We start from the raw sequence: 22,028 nt of genomic DNA, 5'->3' as shown, positions 1-22,028 counted from the left end.
GGCCTCAACCCCCATCCTTTTTGGAACTATAAAGTACCGGCTGTAAAGACCGGACTTCCTGTCTGAATGATGAACACGCTTCTATGGCCTCCTTCAGCAGCAGAGATTGCACTTCTTGTTCCATCACCTGAGCCTGCTCCGAACCACTGTAGTCTGCACCACCCCAGAGAATTTGGGGGCGGTGCCCGAACTGCAGTCTGTACCCTGAATTTATTATATGCAGGACCCATGCAGATATGTTGGGAAGATGATTCCATGCCTCTACAAAATCTACTAAGGGAACCAGCCTCTCGAGGCTGGTCTCGGTGTTTTCGAGCACTGTTCTCGACTTCCTGAAGCGGGATACCGGCAGGATTTGGTCGATACAGTGCTTGTGACCACAATTGATGTGTGTTTTTTATTTTTGACGCTAACGGCACGGTGTGCTTAGCTGGAGATTGGTGTGGCCCGGCGCCAGAGACGGGCGGAAACCAACACCGATTTCCTGAGGACTCCGCCATGAGAACAACCTCGGTTGCTCTGCAGCTGGGGCAGCCCTCCGAGGTTCTAACACCCGGTTAGGACCTTTTCCCAAGCCCTCCTAGCCTTAAGGACGTCCCTCAGGTCGGCCCCCTGGCTGGAGGGCTTCGCTGGGAGCGCTTCCTCTGTTGCCAAGCTCCTGGAGGAGGGGCTCTAGAGGAACGCCTCCTTTTGCTCTGCGCTGCGCGAGGAGCTGACTGAAGGCTGGGGCTGATGTGTTTGCCCCACCCTACTTGACTTAGACTTGGATTTACGGGGAGAAACTGCTTGAACGCCGCAGATTGTTTCCTCGCCTCCTGAAACCTGTCGACGACCGATGTAACGGCGTCGCCGAACAGGCCAGAGGGCGAGAGCGGGCATCAAGCAAAAAAGCTCTGTCTTTTCTTTTATTCCCGATAAATTTAGCCACAGATGCCTCTCCGTGGTCACCATAGCTGCCATAGAGCGGCCAATAGCGTGGGCCGTCTCTTTAGTTGCCCGGAGAGACAGATCTGCGGCTCTGCGCAACTCAGCGATATCTTCGGAGTTGGCCCTCCCCTCATCTAAATCTTTCAGGAGATCGGCCTGGTACGCCTGAAAAATCGCCATTGAGTGCAGGCACGAACCAGCCCGACCTGCCGCCATGTAAGCCCTGCTTATTAATGCAGATGTATCTCTGCAGGGCTTACTAGGCAGCGCCGGGTTTTAAGGAAGATGCCGACTCAGGAGAGAGGTAACCGGCTAAAGCCTCCTCCACACCAGGCATCTTCCCATAGCCCATATCCCGTGCCCCTAAAACATCGCTGTAATCGACCACACTGGGGGTGGAGACACGGGATCTAATGTGGTTTATCCCACGATCTCGAGATCTCTTTGTGGAGATCGGGAAAAAAACCTCGGCGCTGGGGTTGTGACGCGTGCTGCAGGAAACGCTCGTCTAATTTGCTTCCGACGTGCGTTCCCAGCTCATTTTGTGGCCAGCTAATGTTAAGTCTGGCCACAGCACGCGTCACAACCTGAATCAGCTCCTCAAAAGCCTGGCCGAAAACTGGCGTGCTTGGCTGCTCACGGTCGTCCGCGATCAATGCTGAGCATTTCCACTTCCTCGAAGCAGAGAGCTCGAGCATTGGGACCTGATCGTGGGCAGAAGAAGCCGCGACGCTGGCTTCTGCACCACTCACAGTAGGCTCGGGATCCTCAAATGAAGAATGAGAAAGTGCCGCAGCAGTCTCATTCTCATCTGCAAGATCCCGCTGCGAACCCCACGATCTCAATCGGGCGCTGCCTCAACAGACGCTGGACCAGAACCGTGGGGAACGCGAGCCTGACCGTGCTCATCAAAGCACGCCAACCGGAGCGCAGCACTCTCATGGGTAGTGCTTCACAACTTACACAGGCAGATCCCTCGAGAGCTGCCTGTGTAGCTAAGCGCCCCAAACAGTTCACACACAAATCGTGCGTGTCCCTACCCGAATAAAACGAGGGCAGGGGTGCACGCACTCTTGAACTGCTTGGTGGCCATAATTCTTTTAAATAGGACAAACAACACCAAATAAGACAAACAATATACATAGAGCTTTGCTGAAGAGCCGAAAGCTAATGTGTATGTGTGCCGGCGTCACTTTTATGCATCCGGTTATGCCGTCACATGTTACGTCATGACGCAACACCAATCAAGATTGGAATAGTTTCATTCATACTTCAGAGGCGCACGCTAAGGAGCGTTCCCCAAAGAGTCGTTTTCAACGACGCAGTGCGAGTTCCCTCGGAAGGGAACTGGAATTGTGTTAAAGTGTAATTGGCCAGTCTACACCTGTAACCAAATGTTTTGCAATAAAATAATCTTAGCCTTCACTGAATCTAATTTAAGGAAATAAAATCAGCCAATTTACAATTCTTTACAGTCTTGATAACCTCATGCAAAAGTGAAAGGTGGATTTAACAGCTCAGGTGTTGGCAAACATTTCTTTCCTGGTCAATGGCTCTGCCGACACGCAAAAGGCTTGCACACGATTCTAGATTCTGTTGGGTATACTGCAGTCTCACCACATTTTAACTTTTTGTTTAGCCTCCCATTCAGCTCATGAGAACACACTGCATGTTCATGAGGAAGGATTACATCAAGATGTAGATTGGAATGCAGGTGCAGAATTTATATAAATAAAATAGTCTACTCTTCTTTTGCCATTGCTGGTGTGTCAGTAAATACCCCTGGTCTAGATTATATAACACTTCCTTCAGAGCCAGAGAATGCTAGGACAAGAGAAATTGCACACAGTGTATGCAAGGGTCTCAAACGATGTTCTGACAGTCTCAGAAATTGTAGGTCTCAGTCCTGCATTGTGACAGATCCCACGACCAGAAGCATACTTTAAGCTAGTACACGAATGCAGACCTGAGCACTTGGCCACCGCATTGGTAGCTCATGGTCAGGTTGAACACTGTGACTTTAAAAAACCTCAGTACCCAAGGGGGCTATAAAGTTCTCTTCAAAATGTTGTGCTATAAAACCAGTTGTGTTATTAGATTAAACCTTGGATTTTACCAAATATATTTTCTTACAATCAGATTGAAAAATAAATTATAGCGTGTGCACCGTGCTTTACTATGTACTAGAAAATAACCTTTATTGTTATTGTTGTTGTTGATATTATTGCAGCCATGTGGATTAATTCCATGACATTGAACCCTTATCATTAATTGGACGTGGCCCCTTTAAGAACCAGAGTTTTGCTACACTTTCTTTCCAGCATGATCCCTGTTGCCTGTGAGCTGGTTAGAGACATGAGAAAATACTTTGTATAAAAGAACTAAATTTTTTTTCATTGGTTGAGAATTCTTGGGTAAATATCCAATTTTACACAAAAAGCTTATAAATTGCAATAAATATGTGTTCAAAAGTGTTCTATGTAAAAATTGTTTGTTAAAGAATATGTTAATTTGTCTGTTTGTTATTAATAATTTTTGAAGGATGCATATGAATTGCATGTGTAGAGTTTGGCCAAGTTGAACTGGGTGTGTAAATTTAGTATTAATCATATCTCATATTAATGATTTATAGCACTGAGGATTTTCCAATTAAGTGAAAATTCTAGAATCCTTAAGCTCTTAAAATCCGCCGGCAGGTTCGTAGGGAGGCGCTATGTGGCAAGCCGTTTTAACACTTAATATCATGAAGTCCCTGGATGCATAAGTTAGGCATATGTGTTATCATTTGAAAACTTAGGATCTGAACTTTTCAGAGAACCCCATCACTTTTGCATTTAGTTACATAAAGTAACAAAATAAGAAAAATGTGTGTTACAAATTGGCCCCTCCTTGAGGTTACATTGTAGACAGAAGGCAGTGGTGGCTCAGGGGTTAAGGCTCTGGGTTACTGATCAGAAGGTCAGGGGTTCAAGCCCCAACACCACCAAGACACCACTGTTGGGCCCTTGAGCAAGGCCCTTGAACCTATCTGCTCCAGGGGCGCCGTATCATGGCTGACCCTGCACTCTGACCCCAGCTTAGCTGGGATATGTGAGAAATAAATAATTTCACCATGTATATGCAGAAATGTATGTATAATGTGTGACAATTGATCAATTTATTTATTTATTTTTATTTATTATTTTAAAATTACTATAAAGGTCCTTCACATAGCACTTAAATGGTCAAGTCATATATAAAATGAAAGCTCTCATTTTCCAGTAGGTGCCTGTGCCATAATACAATAGTTTGAATTATTTTCAAATATATCACATCGTTAAATTTTATTTCATAAAGGCATAAAATGTTAACGTCTCTTTTCTGTGCTGACCACTGATCTGTATGCCCCAAATAGCCTAAAAAATTATATCAGATCTGACCTTGGGTTGTTAGCTTTCAAATGAGTTAAAGAAATGGCTTGTTTACTTGTTTGTTAGCTTGCTTTGGTGAATAATCCTATGTTGTTTAAAAAAATTTGAACAAAATATGAAGTCCGGTAGAAAAAGTATGAGAAACAAATCATCAGCAAAATAGGTTCCCATTTATAGATGAAATGTTAGACATCAGTGTAAAGTGGAATACTCTGCTTTTCAATGACAGATAGATTGGGCTTCTAGACTACTCAAAAGCCAAGATGCTTTTAAAATGTATATTATATAAAACAATTACATTATATTATATTAAAAAATATATATTTATCATAAAAATGTAAACATAAACAATTTTTTTGTCACAAACTGCCCTTTGATGTCCCCTTATTCAAGGACTTAATTACCCAGGAAGCACATTTGTTGAATATCACCAGCCCTCCATCTTCCATAGCTGTTCTCTGTTCAATATCCTTTTTTGTATTTATAACCTCTGGCATCCTTCCCTCATCATCAGTTCTTGTTAGTTTGTCTGTTTGTTTGTTAACGTGTTAATTCAAATGTTAAATTTATATTTACCAGCAAACTGCTGTGATGTTTGATTTTCCCTTTTTCTCAAGTGTTTTATTTTCATCTTTATGTCTTCTTCATCTTCTGAGTTATATTAATAAAATAGTCTGCGTTTTGGATCCACACTCTCCCATCTCGTCACTCCCATCAACGTTACAGTTATTTATTCATTTTTGCAATGATTTCTTAAAATATAGCTGGTTATCTGTATAATGAGTCCATTCTATAGCACCCCAATTTTCATCTACAGTAACCAAAATTGGTACGAATATAGTTATAGTCATGCTAAACAATTTTCATATTCACAATCATTAGCGCCACCCAACAGGAAGTTGGCCATTTTGGATTTTCTGAAAATCGCAGTTTCTGAACTTTTAAATACTTCTCCTATGGGATTAATGTGACTGGCAACAAATGTGTGCAACATCATGCCAAGACATTGTATATGCTAAATTGCAAACATATTTTTGATATTTTGAATGGTGTCAACATGGCAAAGCAATAAATTGATGGCGAAAAATGTGAAACACGAAGTGTCTTAAATCTTCTGTGTGCATTGCGTGATATTGATAAAATAAGTTGTTGGCCATTAGGGCCATTAGTTCACACATGGGCATGTAGGGGGGACTCCACTTTTTCTCTTCCGATTCCATTCCGATATCGGAAATCTCCATATCTGCAGATACCTATACCAAGCCAATATCAGTGTTGTTGTTTTTTTGCATAATCAGTTTAGAATATCTTTACATTATTGTGTGGAACTAATTGGGAGTACTCTTTAATATGTAAAGAAACACAAACCTCTAACTACAAATCTCTTTTTAGTTAAATTTAATTGTAAGACATCAGTCTACTTTTGGTTCACACATATTTTTTGGAACCCATTCAACATAAATATTGTTATAAATTGTAAACAAATACTAATTACACATGTGCTCATGAGATCACAGCAAGTCAGACCATGCACCTGTCAATGATCACCAGTGATCGGTTCTGCACAGAACTTGCCCATCTCAAAAGAGCCTAATGAAATGCATGCTGTTTTTCTTCAATCATTGGATAGGATCATAAGCAGAGAATGTACAAAATAAGTAGCCTACTGTCGCTCATGTCACATGTTTTTAAAATTCACTCTTTTAACAATTTAAAATGTGTTTTCATTGTAATGCTCTAATTACAAAATTGACCACAGAAGATGAAAGTTTAGATTTTAAATTTAATTCGATACCAAGTATGTAAACACTGATGACATTTTGGATATAAAACAAAGCAATTGTTTTGTAGCCACAATCAAACAGCCCACCTGTTGGCCAGTGACAGTTAACAGATTTAAAATGGGCATGTAAGACAGCCTCTGTAGCACTGCCATTTTCATTTACAGTCACCAAAATTGGTACAGATGTAGTTCTCATCAAGCAGAACTACTTTCACAATCATAGTTATTATCTCTGCCCAACAGGAAATTGTCCATTTGGATTTTTGGAATATCGTAGTCTATGTAACTCAGATAACCGCACTGTACAATTGTGGTGAGAAGAATAGCATCTCGTCGCTGGTTAGCACTGTTTGGCGGCATGAGGGGGACCTACACAATGACACTAGTCCAAATCATCCTAATCTTTTTTATTTTACATTTTAATATGAATTACTGATCCTTCACATCATACACATCAAACACTTTCCAGTTGCATATTGCTGCATAGCAAAGACAGCCAAAGATCACCAGCAGCTTCTCTATCCTGCGTGTGAAAATTCAGGCAGATAGGTATCACTTGGACATGCTCTGCAATTTTCTCCAGCTGGCCAGTTCGCCTCTGCTTTCGGGCCTCCATCTGTCCCCGGGCCCCAGTGCGGCTGCACACCCTGCACTGCTGGTAGTTGCACCACTGATTTGGGGTGTTTATAAAGAATGCTGGCTACAAACTGAAGTGTGGATATTATAATTTTTTCTCACATTTCTCTAATAATATTTGTGTAAAAACTTTATTAACATTTCATCATAGCTTTACATGTAGACAAACCTGACCACATACAGTTAGACAATACAAACCATAACTAATATATTTTCATGTCAGGCTTCTTTTGGCAATATTACATTTGGTGGGCAAGCATAAAGCTCCATCTGTACTGATGATACCCATAAGATTCATTTGGCAGTTCTATTTTGAAAGGTTAATGCTCGATGGAGTTTTAAATGAACAAAACATACATCCATAACCTAAACCTTTAACGTAAACCTAACCAAAAGTGTCACAACAAGCACATTTGAGATGGCAGAGCATTAACTTTAAAAATATAATTTTTCTAGTTTTAAATAAAAAATTAAATGACGTCCCTACCCTAAATCCTACACCAAAAGCTAACCGTCAAAAAGGCAAATATGAGATGAAAACACAATATCAGAAGCAGACACATCATTTCTTGCTGCTTCTATGATACTTTCAGCTCACATGTCCACTAGCATGCTTTGCTGGACTCGTGAAATCAGTTGAGCAACAATAGTGTGATTGAAACAAAGATATATAAGACAAACCAAATAATAGATGTCACTGCAGTGGCGTGAGGAGTACAGACAGTGTGTGAATGTGAACTGTAGTCCTAGTGACCATGGTTTTAATCTGCATGCTTTTACACACTTTTCCCATCCGATTTCCTGATTCAACTCTTAATATTTCATTTGGTACTACTTAAAATAATAGATAACAATGAATAGAAATGTTGTCACTGTGATTTGGTCACAGTGAATGTCAAGTACAGCAATTTGCTGCTAATAGAGTAACCATAGTTAATTTTGTGGTCACTGTAAATTTACATACAAAAACAAAAACAAAAAATATGGTGAAACCATGGTTACTGCAGTAAAGCTAGGTTCTTTTTTCTATAGTAAGGTTAGGTTTAGGGGTAGGGGTTAATGTAGTGTGTCTGTGGGACTGTAAATAAACACAATAAACAGACTGCAGTGATATAACATAGTGTGTGCTAGTATTTAAATATGGGTGCAAATAATTTTCATGCCTCTGACAAGACCACTTTAGCACAAATCCATCACCATCAGCATTTTGATATAATCTATTTATAAATGTAACTTCTCTCACAAGTGTCATCCATACACTGCTAAACCCAACATTAACATATCATTTTATTTTATTTTATTAAATTTAGTAATGAATGGAATGCAAAATGTGATTCATTATGATTGACTGTGTTTTTTGTGATTGTGGTTCTTCTAGGGATGGACATTTTCAAGTAATTGAAAAGCAGAGGAACAGTTCAAAGGATTTATTAACAACAAATGCCAACATAAATGGTACCCGGCGATGAATAAGAATCCCAGCAGCAGCCACAGTAGCAGAAGGCAAGGAAAGTCTGTGTGCGTGTTGTGGACGCTCAGCAGGCAACGGATAAGTGTGTTCGTGGATGTGTTGTGGAAGTCAGGAGCAGATCCGAAGGAAGATTCTGTTGAAGGGTGGTGTGGTGCAGGGAACAAAGCCTGGACGAAGGAGTGCAGCCGTATCCCCCATGGAGATACCAAGGAGACCAGAGCAGATCAGGTGGACGGCCATGAGACCAAGGAGACCAGAGCAGATCAGGTGGATGGCCATGAGACCAAGGAGACAAGAGCAAATCAGGCGGATGGCCACAAGACCAAGGAGACTAGAGCAGATCAGGCGGACGGCCAGGAGACCCAGAAGACAAATGCTTTATAGCATTTTTAGCTTTATAGACAAATCTACTTGGATCAAGAATGCTGCTAGATTCATTTGTGCGGTGAGTTGTTCTGTAACGTATGAAGGAGGTCACGAGCATACCTGTCAACATTTGAGTACCAAAATCCAGGAGACCTCTGTGGGATGCGGGAGGGTGGTGCTGGATGGCAGAGGCAGGCTAAATACATACAAATTGTGCCGTTGTGATTTAATGTGCTGAGTAACGTAATTTTTCCGTGTCTGATATTAAAATCAGTGTGACCCACTTTGCAAAAGCAGTGGACATTTTTGATATGGCTTCGAGATATGAAATTAAATTCTTCTGTTGTTAAATTTACATGTATATTTAGTTTTTTTTTTCCGCTAGAACACCACCTGAGTATTCTCCTCCTATCTACCAGTGATGCTTCTTTCAACTTACCGTGTCTACTACCTGCGCAGATATCAACAGGGTTGTAGGTTGCCAGGTTGAGGTCACAAATGGGTTGAAATTTGCATGATGTGTCGATTGTGTGAGTAGGATGATCTGGCAACTTGACATACTTGGAATAATATATTGATGTGATTATTCTTATAACAAGGTTTGGGCCATACAAATTACGGGAGTTTCCTGGGAGAAATAACAAAAAAGGGAGGGGGCAGGAGATGGGTGAGAAATACAGGAGAGTCCCGGGAAAAAGTGGACAGGTATGGTCACAAGAGCAGGATCTAGGTGCAGCTTAGTCTAATAGAAAAATAACCAAAGTACAAAACAGGGTAAACCATGGTACATGGCAAGACCAGAAACAGGAAACAATAAGACACATCAAACAGGAGCAAAACACAACAACTCACCAAGACTGGATAGAAATCAGGGCATTACATACACAGGGGTAAATGAGCAATGATACAGGTGAGAACAATAGGGAACAGCTGGTAGTGATGAGGGCAGGGGACTATGGGAAGTATAGTCCAGGGAAAACAGATGACGGGGCAAAACACAAGGCAAAACAACAGTGAATCATGACACCTAGCATCACTTCTGTATTTTACAGAAGAAAGTCATACAAGTTGAGAACAAATGAGTGTAAGCAAATTATGAATTTTTATTTTTTTGGGTGAACTCTTGCTTTAAATTTATTTAAAAATCAGATTGAAGGAGACATTGTTCATGCCATTCCATTTAGCCTAATTAAGTCAGGACTGCTCTGAAAAAAAGACCACATTATATTTCCATAAAAGTATTGTTCCCTTTACAAAAAGCTTCACTAGGGTGCTGCGCTGAGAAAAGCGCTTTGGGAACAATCCTACAATGTGACCAGCTGTGAATATGTGTGTAACAGTGAACAGTGAACCTTTTCTCCTTTCTCTGCTTTCTATAAATATATATATAAATAGAGAGAGAATGACTGAGAATCAGAGCAAACGATGCGTGTTCCCTTGTTTACACTCTATTGCCGAGAGGGACATGCATCAGTTTTGCTTTGTTTGTTTGGGGGAAAGCATGCTGCTCTCGCGTTGGAGCGGGGCATGTGCGAGCATTATGATCTGCTTTTGGGCGAAATGCTTTGCGCTCACCTCGCTTACTTCCGGGAGTCAGCATATATCTGGCTGAGGAGCGAGAGACAGGTCCATCCCTATCGCTCGCTCTCTCACCAGATCCAGTTGATCATTCTTGTAAGCCTGAAGTGCGCCTCGGCGCTTCTTCATTTCACGAGGGGGGGCGCTGAACCTCTGTACATTACATGCATAATAATAAAGCAGCTGAGAAATTACTCGAGGTGGTTACTCGGGCTGTGGACAGACTACAGCTAGACTGGCCACGCGAACAAGAGACCCCCCCAAACGCTCCAAACTATAAGACAGATTTCTGTCTGGTGGCGTAAAAAAAAAAAAGGAAGGGAACGCTATATTAGTCCCTTCCTTTCTTTGATGACCTCCGTGACGAGCTTTCTCGCTCATGGAGGTACCCATATACTTCCCGTGTCCACGTACCCTCGACGTCTTTATACTCGACTATCATGGGTGCTGAAACACAGGGGTATTCAATGATGCTGCCGGTCGAATGGACGCTTGCGGGCTATCTCTCGCCGGGTTTGGCATCGTCTTTTAAAAAGCCCTCTCTCCCCACAAAGCCTTGTAGGATGACCTCCACTTTAGTGGGGAGACCTTATAAAGTGCTCTGCACACAATGGCTGTATTACAGGCTTACCAGGCTGACCTGCTGGAGGACCTGAGTGTGGGCACTGTGGTCGACGAGCAAGCTTTTTCTGAGCTTCGTCGCGCCACAGATCTTTCTCTCAGAGAAAGCCTATCTGGGCATCGAGGACAAGGATAAAGTTCTGGTCTATTTGGAGATGCTATGAGTTTGGTTATCTCAAAGTTCCAGGAGGCGAAAAACCACGAGGAAGCCTTCGGGCAGTTCTTTCCTCGCCGCACTCAGGGGGCGGGTCCGTCGGCCACCCAGACCCGCCTCGGTCCTGTTAGAAAGGAGGCTCGAAAGCAAAGCGTGGCGAGTCGTGTTCCCCCTCTCGGTGACTGGGGATAATCTCATCGCCCTTAACAGCCCCCAAAGCAAGACCTCAGGACCCTAATTTCTAAAAGAAAGAAACCCTGATGGTCTTGCGCCTAGTCTTCACCATTTCGCCCCTCCCGGTACCCCCACGAAACCTCTCCATTCCCGCCGCCTTCGGTGTTTCGGGAGGTAGAGGTTCCCATCAAAAAGTTGGGTGTTTCTCTGCTTTCTGCATTTATCCAGGACATGGAACACTCGACACCCCCTCAACAGGAAGTGTTAAAAAATTAATACCACCTTGAGGTAGTGGGTGAGATTTTTCCCGGTCAGAAGAGGACCTCTTCGCCTCTATTAACAGTGCAATATCTCCTTTACTTCTCCCCGAGCCACCCAGCCCCCTTGGGTCTGGACATAAAGGCACATACATGACCCGGAATGCGTCTGTATGCGTTTCTTTCCCTGGTTTTCTGCTCCCGGGAGTCTTGGCCAAGGTTTGCCAGCAAGGGTCTTGCGTCCTACTGCCTCCTACTGGCCGAACAGGGTATGGTTCTTGGAGCTAAATTCTCCCCTCGACGGCTCGCCTCGGGAGATTCCGAACAGGAAGGACCTTCTTTCTCAGGCACAGGGGACTGTATTTCATCCCCAGCCAAAATTGTGGAACCATGCTTGGCCCCTGTTGGGTACCAACTGAGGTACACAGGGCTTTCTTCTGAGGTTATCGAGACCATTTTAAGTGCTAGGGCTCACTCCACTTGGAACAAATCTGGGTAGATTTTTCAGGGCGGAAGAGGACCTGTTCGCCTCTATGAACAGCGCAATGTCTCCTCTACTTCTCCCCGAGTCACCCAGTCCCCCCCCACTGGAGATGAACACGGTGGCGCATACATGGCCCATAATGCGCCTGTATGCGTTTCCCTTTATTAAAAGTTCATATTGCAGAACCAGTTAACTGCCCGATCGCTTCAGTTCTGGACTCTCTGCAGGAAGAACCGTCAGCAGGCTTATGCCCCGCCACTCTCAGGGTCTATGTGGACGCCACTTCAGCTTGCCATGCCTTGATGGACGGAGTGCCCGTCAGAGGCACCCTCTACTCGCTCGCTTCATTCGTGGAGCCATGTGACTGTGGCCTCCTGTTAGGACAATGACCTCTTCATAGGACTTGGCAATAGTCCTTGAGGGTCTGGTTGAGACCTCCTTTGAACCTCTAGAGTCAGCGTCTGACAGACTTCTGACTCTCAAGATGGTTTTTCTTATGGCGATTATCTCTCTAAGCCTTCTGCTCCCCATCGTTTGCAACTTTAGACTTATGTCCACCGCACTAGCCACTGGCATAATCAGGGCAACTATTAGTTTGCCATGGGAGCTGCAACCGGGGGGCGGCCACCTCCAAGCAGACTATATCGCACTGGTTGAGGGATGTTATTGCTCTGGCCTACGAGGCACGCAGTCAAGCTTCGCCAGTATGTATCAGGGCTCACTCCACCAGAGGGGTCACCTCCTCTAAAGCCTTGTCTAGAGGGGTCCCTCTGCAGCAAGTTTGTGATGCGGCAGGTTGGTCCTCTACATACACAGTTTGAATGTTCATGCTACTACGGGCTCTTATGTCCTTGAGTCGACATCTCAAGCTCATATCTGAGACCTCTCGCATTCTTGTGAGCACACTTCACAACTGTAGGGGTCCGGACAGCCTCAGTGCGGCGGTGTGGGTATTCTCGTTCCCAAAGCGCTTTTCTCAGTGCAGCATCCTAGTGAAGCTTTTTGTAAAGGGAACGTCTCGGGTTACGTAGTGTAACCCTTGTTCCCTGAAAAAAGCGGAATGAGATGCTGCGCTTCTTTGCCGCACTGGGATGTCCCAGGACTGCTCTTCAGAAAAAAATATATCTGACGACACGCTGGTGATGCATCTATTTATAGCCTGGCCACAGGTGCATCCAATGATCTCACCAGCCGAGGCTATAAATTCCGGTCAATGTTCATTGACAATTACACACATATTCACAGCTGGTCACAATGTAGGATTGTTCCCAAAGTGCTTTTCTCAGGGCAGCATCTCGTTCCGCTTTTTTCAGGGAACAAGGGTTACACTACGTAACCCGAGATATTTTATCTATACAGATAACTTTTCTGCTGTCCACAATGCTTTAATATTTTTCTGGAAATAATCTTTTGCACGGCACATTTACCAAAAGATCTTCATAATTAAACTGTTTTGTTTTTATACATCTCAGACTGAATAGAGACATCACCGTCTGCTACTTTCATGCATTGGGTTTTCTCCCTTTTTTTTGTTTACTTAGCAGAACAGCTCTAGATAGGCTACAGGTATTGTATTGTTCCTCTTTCCTGTGTACGCTCCAGCATGCTCATCCAAACTCTTATTACTATTATCTCATCACTACATCCAAGTGAGCCCGACAAAGTGTGACTTGTTTTTCTCCTTGTGGAGTGCAACATAATTTGTTTAGAGGATATATTTATCAATTGACACGAGCTGCTCATCCACATATCTGATCTGGCTCATGGCCTGAAATCTCATACACACTCCCTGGGGAAAATGCAAAACGAGTTTAGCGAGTGTTTTCTTCTTTCCCATGTCCTATCTCCTTCAGTCTTCCTGCCAAGGAAAAATAACCATCTCTATTTCATTTTACTGTCCTTGTTTTGTGATAGACATAACTGGGGTGTCATTATTGGTGCTGTGTGGCCGTTATAAGTGTTGGAAAGATTAGATCATAAAGCTGTCTGTCAAATAGGGCTCTGAAGAGCTGAGCATAAACTAATCCACTGCATGCCAGCCTTCCACCCTAACTGAAACATTGCTATTGACAACGGTCATATGTAGCTTTCATTGGGAGGTGTAATGGAAAACCAAGCTTCACTAGAGATTGTCTTTCAGTCAATATCCCCACTTTTGGAAATTACTTCATAAAAGTGCTCTGGTTGATTGTGTTTAATTTTGCAAATGGTAGTGCTCTAGTCTTTTATTGGACATGGTCCAGCTAATGGTCCTTTAAGCAGTTTATCAATTGTAAAATGTGCTTAATTATGATTTTATGGAACATCTTGGTGTGGTTTGGGTGATATATGTTCAAAATGGCTAACTTATGAATAATACAGTGCAAATCAGAAACCAGGAGGCATTCGAGACTAATATGAAGTCTAATATGAATTAGAATTTGGTCATAATTGTCTTAGCTTGATGATTGTTCCCATTATAAATAATTTCATTTTACTGTGGTCAACATGCCAACAAATGAACATTTAATAGGATACAAGTTAGTGTTGTTATTTTCTCTGCATGCAATCCCAAAATCTTATTAGTTCACCAAAAATGTTTTAATTCTGTTATAACTATAAAATTGAACAGGGACAGAGGCTGTCAAGCTAAAAATAATAACAATAATAAGCACCACAAAAGTGCTGTAAATGTATTATTAGTCCATATGACTGCATATTCAAAATGTTCCCCTTCATCATAACCCTAAAATCATGTTTTTGTATATTCAGAGATGCATTGCATCACTCTATGTTCACCATAGGGCTGTTAGAAGCGGCTGGGGCCATCTAACAAAGAGCTGCTCGGAATCATTTTTGGAGCAAAGTACACAGGGGATACGGCAACGATAAGGCTGGGTCTGACTCTTCATGGGTCATTTGCTTACAGGTTCACTCTCTGGCCCTGAAGGGGGGCCGTAGGAACCTTTGGCAAGTAGCCCGTTCGGGGTCTTATGGTGACGTGAGCATCTGCCGGACCGGGCTCCAGGCAAGTGTCGATGACAGAGGGCGCTTGCAGGTCCTCGACCCTCTTGATGGAAGTGAACGGAATCAGGAGGGCCATCTTCAGAGGAGGACACACAGCTCGACTGAGTCTAGCGGCTCGAAGGGGGTTCTCCTGAGGGCCCACAGGGAGCACAGAGAGACCCCGTGAGAAGAACAGGCACAGCCTGGGAGGATTTAGCCTCCGGGTGCCTCTTATGGGACCTGATGACCAGTTCGTGCTCCCGCAAGGTCTTAGCATCCACAGCATCGCGGTGGGCCGGTATAGTGGCTACAACGCCTTCAAGGTGGAGGGGGACAGCTGCCCCTCCAACCTCCTGTGCAGAAAACCTCCTGCGCATTTCAGCGGGTCTTCTGATCGGGAAGAGCACCAGTTGCGAACAGACACCACTTTAGGGCATGGAGCTGCCTGGTAGAGGGAGCTCTGCTTGTTTGATCATGTCTATGACAGCAGGTGGTAGAACACTTTTAGATCTTCCGCGACCCATCTAAGGGCCAGATGTGGAGATTCCTAAGGTCTGGGCGCGGATGCCAGAGGGTGCCCCATCCCTGAGAAAGGTCCTTCCTCAGAGGAAAGCGCCAGGGAGATGCTGTCATGAGGAGCATAAGGTCTGAGAACCAAGTCCGAGTGGGCCAGTAAGGGGCCACTATGAGGACCTATTCTTTGTCCTCCCTGACCTTGCACAGCACCAGTGCAAGAAGGCTCACTGGGGGAAATGCGTATTTTCGCAGCCCCGGGGCCAGCTGTGTACCAGCGCGTCTGTCCCAGGGGGAGCCTCAGACAAGGAGCACCAGAGTGGGCAGTGGGAGTTCTCCTGGGAAGCAAACAGGTCTATCTGTGCTTTGCTGAATCGGTCCCAAATCAGCTGGACCAGTGGAGCCTCCACTCTCTGCTGAGCCTGGCACACGGCACCCCAACCGAGTTTGAACACGACGTGTCTGGACACCTGCTGCAGGGCGACTCCCATCCGCAGAAAGCAGAGGTCTGTCCAGGGGTTGAATAGTTGATGGCAGAGAGGGTTGAAAACAACACAGTATGTGCTGTGGCATCATGCCCATCTCGGGACACGAGTCTGAAGCCAGTGCTATAGTGGTCTCATTTGCATCAACCCGAACGGCGCGACCGCAGCTGAGGACACCATATGCCCTAGGAGCCTCTGAAACTGTTTTAGAGGGACCGCAGTGCCTGGTTTGAATAAGGCGAGGCAATTCAGCACTGATTGTATGCGCTCGTTTGTGAGGCGCGCTGTCATCGAGAAACTCCATGCTGAGAAAAGAGATGCTCTGAACCGGGGCGAGCTTGCTCTTTTCCCAGCTGACCCGAAGCCCTAACCGGCTGAGGTGTCTGAGCACTTGGTCCCTTTGTTGGTTCATGTACTCACCATTGTATTTTATATCAAAGATGAAAAATGCACATGTTGCTATTTATTGCTAAGGCATTGTTAGGTAAACTTCCAACTTATATTTCCATTCTTTTATCATACCACGCCAGCAATTATAGCACTAGATCAACTAATGGTATTCATTTAAATGTTCTTAGGGTATACTCAGAGCTTTGTAAAACTGCTTTCTCTTTTTACGCTTCATGGGTATAAGTTACCATTTCTCTAGAATCACTTACCTCTTTAAATGTTTTTAAAAGTCTTTTAAAATCTGCACTGAAGGAATCATGTTGCTGTTTTTGATAATCTTTGCAAATAGTACATAAAAATGTCATAGAATCCATAACATTCAGTTTAAAATGTGTAATTGTGTTTTTTTCATGTGAAATTATTCATGCAGCCAAATTGACCAGGACTCCCTGAAAGAGGAGATCTTGTATCTCAATGGGACCTTCCTGATTAAATAAATGATAAATAAATTAAAAATAAAAGCAGTCTTGGTTTCAGAACTTTAAAGCCCAAAGTATAATTCATGTTTTTATGTGTACACTAGCATATGCATACAGTCGAAAGTTCTAGCCTTTTCAAAGTACACTCCATTTGATCATGCGCATGCACCTGTGGCTGACGCATGCGCATATGCACTGCTTTTGGAGTGTCCATCCACTGTTGTTTCCACCTACGTCTCCTGTTGTTCACTGGCATGTGCATCATCTTCTTGCAATTCTTTGTGAAAGCAATGGCTCAACGGTGTGTCGCCACCTTGTGGACCCTTTAATTAGTGTAAATATATTAGAAGACTTGGAATATACAGTAGGCCTACTGTAATGCACAAGTCATATGGACTACTTCACTTCTATGGTTCTTTTTTGTCCATTTTGGAGCAAAACAGTAAACCTTTCCCCTCTTGGAAAAGAACAGTCATGGTGCTCTTCAAAACATATTATTTTCTCTTAAATGTAAGAAAGATCCATTCAGGTTTAAAATGATGCGAGACTGAGTAACTGATGACAGAATTTCATGAACTATAACTTTAAGATTGCAATGCAAGATGACAAAAAAATAATTAATAATTAAAATTTAGCAAAATTTCACAAATTTTTGTTTCACAGTCACCATGAAGACTAAATGCCATGGGCTGCTTATGAAACAAGATCTTCTTCTGCAATGCAGCTTTTTGTAAAGCTGTGTTACCTGTAGCGTTGTGTGGGTGTTAACCGCTAGCAACGAGTGGTTGGCTGCTTTGTGACCTCTGTTAAAACGCTTTTTGTGCTTGCAGTGATTGGTTCACAGCTGGTGCGCTCACTCTGTTAATTATGTCCCTGTCCCAGCCCACTGAGGGACAACATTCAGGCGAGCAGTGCTCTCAGTAATTGGGCTGGGATCCTACAGCCCCCACTCTGGAGCATTGAGTTGGTGTTTATGCTAATGCATTGGGCAATTAGCCTCAGGATACAAACTATAGAGGAACATAAAGGATTGAAAGAGCAGCAATGGGTGGGATGAAATTACTTTTTTCATAATTAGCAGATAATTTGTATTTCATATATAAGTAAAAAGTAAACAAGAGTAAGGCACAGACATCCAACGGTCAGTCAATACAGGTGCTCATAAATATAAATTATAAGGCACAATATTACTCTCAATTCCCTGTCAGATATCAAAAATTATATCCAGCAGATAATATTGCAACATAGAATGTTCAATAAAAAAAAAAAAAAAAAAAAAATATATATATATATATATATATATATATATATATATATATATATATATATATATATATATATATATATATATTTATTTATATATTTATTTATATATTTTTTATTCCCCAAGAAAGATTTTAATCTCTTTTATTTCATCACATTATAGTACATCTATTCTGGAGGTGACAGCTTGTTTTGAAGAGCTCTTAAAAGTGTGCAATGGACTTTCCATCTGTCTGTTGCCATTTACGAGTGATCGGTCACATGACACCCGATCCCGAATATGAATAATGATTAGAATATGATTAATTTAAATTGTTGATCACGCTGTGCTTACAAGGTTTAAAAAACCTACATGCAAATCTGAGATTTTGGTAAAAAAGCCAATTCAGTTGGCAAAAGTTTTAAAAACTATATTTTTTATTAAGATGCAATTTGGATTTGCCAACCATTTATTATAAATACAGAGTCTGCAGAGTCTCTAAACGCACAATTGTATTAGCCTATAATAGAATATTATGGATAAACGTTAAGGAACATTAAACAAAGGAATTCACTACAGGGGCACTTTTTGCCACAACATACGTACAAACATCTGGGGCATATTTGATCAGCTATGACCAGCTACAACTCTGCGGGCTGCTCAAAATTCTGGAGTGCCTTTTATACAGCCTACATAATGTATTTTATGTTACAGATGTGTTTTTGTGGTTATGAAAGCTTGAAAAAATGCATAATAAACCTTGCCATCTCTAATTGTTCAGTTTGTGCAGTTGCACCTGTTTTATACACTAACCTGCAAACTCATCAACATCACTCTTTTCACTCTTGAAGAAGTACAAAATCCTTTGTAACTTTTGTGAGTATGGTGACTATTCACAACATTGGACTGCCACTTGCACCACATTGATTTCCTGTGTGCAATGCTTGACTTTTCCTATCGAGACGAGGAGTACATGTATGAATCTTTTGATTTTCACCTTGTGGTTGAAAACATTATTGAAGAAGAAAAATCTGGGGACAATTCCAGCTTGTGAGATATGACGAACCAAAGGGAATCTGGTTACTGCCCCATTTGCATTGGTCATTTGGTATGCTGGTAATTACATGTGTGAAATCAATATAGGAGGACAGTCTATGTCCCCAGCAGACATTAATGGCATTAAAGAACATTTAATAGGCTAATGCTTTTTCTACATGAACACCAAGTCTGTTTTTCAGTATAAAGTAAGCAAAACTCCTCAAATGTTGCCCTGTGCCATGTTGTTATTCTTGTCTTGAATGACAGGATTAATTCTGCGATCAAATTTAACAGAAAAGCATGATTAGCATGTCAGTGTTCTCTCTCTCACGCACACACTTGTGTGTGTGTGTCAGTCTGTCACCTTTAGACAGGGCGTCTCCAGAGACAGGCCTGAGGCTTGCTGGCAGAGGAAGACTATTGACCAGCCAGCTGCATTCTAGACAGAAGAGGAGTGCACCTCTTGACAGAGATAATTGCAAAGTGTTCATGTACTGTTGACATTTAAATATTTGTGAAGGGCCCCAAGTTATCCACACAAGCATTCATGTAGAGCCTTCCAATCAGTGACATTTATAGTTGAAATAGAACAAAACTGAGATTAAAATTTCCAGTGTTTCTATATTGTGTTAGATTTATATCATGCTTGTTATTGATTATTTCTGTGATTTTCATAAATTATGGGATATAATCAACAGGAATCATATTGAAATAAACAAACATTCAGACAAATAAATAAATTAAACAGGTGTATGACGTCCCTGATAGAAACCACACAGGTAGCCGCACCCTGACAACCACTCTGGCAATGAGTTAAAAGCACAACAAAACCTATTTGAAGTTCTTCTCATTTATTTATTGATTTAATTATTATTTATTTTTTTAATGAGAGAAAATATGAAACATTTTAATGTATGCTCTGGTCCCTAATGGCATACATGTCAACCTTAAGTGTACACAAATCACTGTGAACACTGCATTTTAGCTGTATGTTATTGGACTAAGGTAACAACTGTGTTTTTCTCAGAGACTCATTCATACATGTTGCCCTAACATGTTTCTTGTCATTTTAATGCATTATATTCCCTGCAATTTTGTTAAATGATTCTCTCTTATTTGGGTCACTGTGTTAACACTACCGTATCACTTACTCATTAACATTTATGCTCCAGGTATCTTAAAGAGTTAAATAAGGGTCTGCCAGGAAACATTTGGGGAAGTTGGAACATGACTACTGAAGATTTCTTTATTGTTGTCATCTACCACTGCAGCTCAAAGATGCCGCATATGCAAAGGTGTAAACGAGTCCTAGATGCTAACTGTGTCATTTCTGTGATGCATTACCTTTTAAACTGTAGAAAATAAATATAATTTCTTATTAAACAACCTAACCCTGCATGTATTATTTTATTTAGATTTTTTTTTTTTACACAAAAGCAAGAATTTCAGCAGCATCCCTGAAAGAATAATAATAAAAAAGAGTTAAAGCCTTTGCTCAGTGAGGGATTGAGTGTAAGCTTCATGGGGATGTCATCTTTTGAACATTTGAAATGATCATACAAGTTTTCAAAATGTGAATTTTAATGTTAATTATATTTTAAAGTCTACCTAGGCAAATCATTACACTATAAAACTGTAACTGTACTTGCATATTTCAAGATGTACAGACTCACAGTTCACATTTTCAAGTCATCATTTTTATTTGTATAGTGCCTTTCACAACACACATCTTTTCAAAGCAGCTAGAAACCCAGTGAGCAAGCTGAAGGTGACTGTGGCACTCCATAAGATGTTGGTTAATGGAGAACAATAACCTTGGAAGAAACCAGACTCACTGTCTAATAGCATGAATATAATACCAATATTACTTATTTATGTGCAGTGCAAGTCATGGTTAAAATGTATTAAACTAAGTAAGTTAAAAGGACCAGTGTTTAAAAAAGGATTTTGTAAGAACTGTAAGATTAATGACTAATGTCTTTGAAGTCCATCCTGGATTAACTGCATTAGTTCATCTAGATGCAATTGTCCTTAGTTACTTGGCTGATGAAGGCTTTTGTTGGCAATTTATTGATATAATATGTATTCCATTTTAAGAGTATACATTATTAGACCAAGGTAATGTATGCCAAAATCAATGAGGTGCTTTGCAGTTCAACCAGCTAGTTCGGTGAGATCTATCCTAAATCCAAGGTTCAGGCAATGGCATATGAAGTTTCCCATGTCTTATGGTTGGAGATGGCATCAGTTCATCCTCTGAGGTCCATTGTAAAAGACTGAAGTGATGTCTGGCTGGCATCAGCTGCATTTAGTCATCATCACTCAGAGACACGTAGCTGTGGAATCCAATACCAAGCAAAAATGGCGCAGGATCCGGCCGGTTCTGGTGACCTCGATATAGGAGTCCCAAGGTTGAGACATGGAAACAAATAGAATAATATTAGCATAGATGCCATTACATTTTTGGCAGAGTTATAGATCATTATCAGTGTTTCTGGCAGACCTTACTAAAGCAGCCTAATTGTGTGATGAAGAATAAATTAGGTGTATGCCTGAATAAATAGATGAGTATTTAGTCTAGACTTAAACTCAGTGAGTGTGTCTGTGTCCCAAACAGTGTTAGCGAGACTATTCCATAGTTTAGGAGCCAAACAGGAAAAGTATCTACCTCCATTTGTGCATTTTGATATTCTAAGAACAATTAACAGGCCAGAATTTTGTGATCTTAATGAACGTTGTAGGATATTACATAAATAATTTAGAGATGTGGACTCAATCAGTTAAAATGGGTACTTTGCACACATTTTACTACCATTACATGTAGGGTAATTTGCATGCATGCTAATTTAGGAGAGAATTTAGGGTCTTGAAATATGTGAGCTATGAACTAAATTAAACTGTCCTTATTAGGTCATGAAATGTATAACGGAATTAGTCGCATTCGACAACCATTATAAATTAGATAGATAACAAATAACTAGATTATTTGTCCTAATAGATTCTCCACCATTGAAATCATAATAAAACGTCTAGT

Source organism: Xyrauchen texanus, chromosome 22 (genome assembly GCF_025860055.1).
Source record: "Xyrauchen texanus isolate HMW12.3.18 chromosome 22, RBS_HiC_50CHRs, whole genome shotgun sequence".
In the NCBI taxonomy this organism is placed as follows: domain Eukaryota; kingdom Metazoa; phylum Chordata; class Actinopteri; order Cypriniformes; family Catostomidae; genus Xyrauchen; species Xyrauchen texanus.
The sequence above is the reverse complement of the archived record's forward strand: the minus strand, read 5'-3'. Positions refer to the sequence as shown.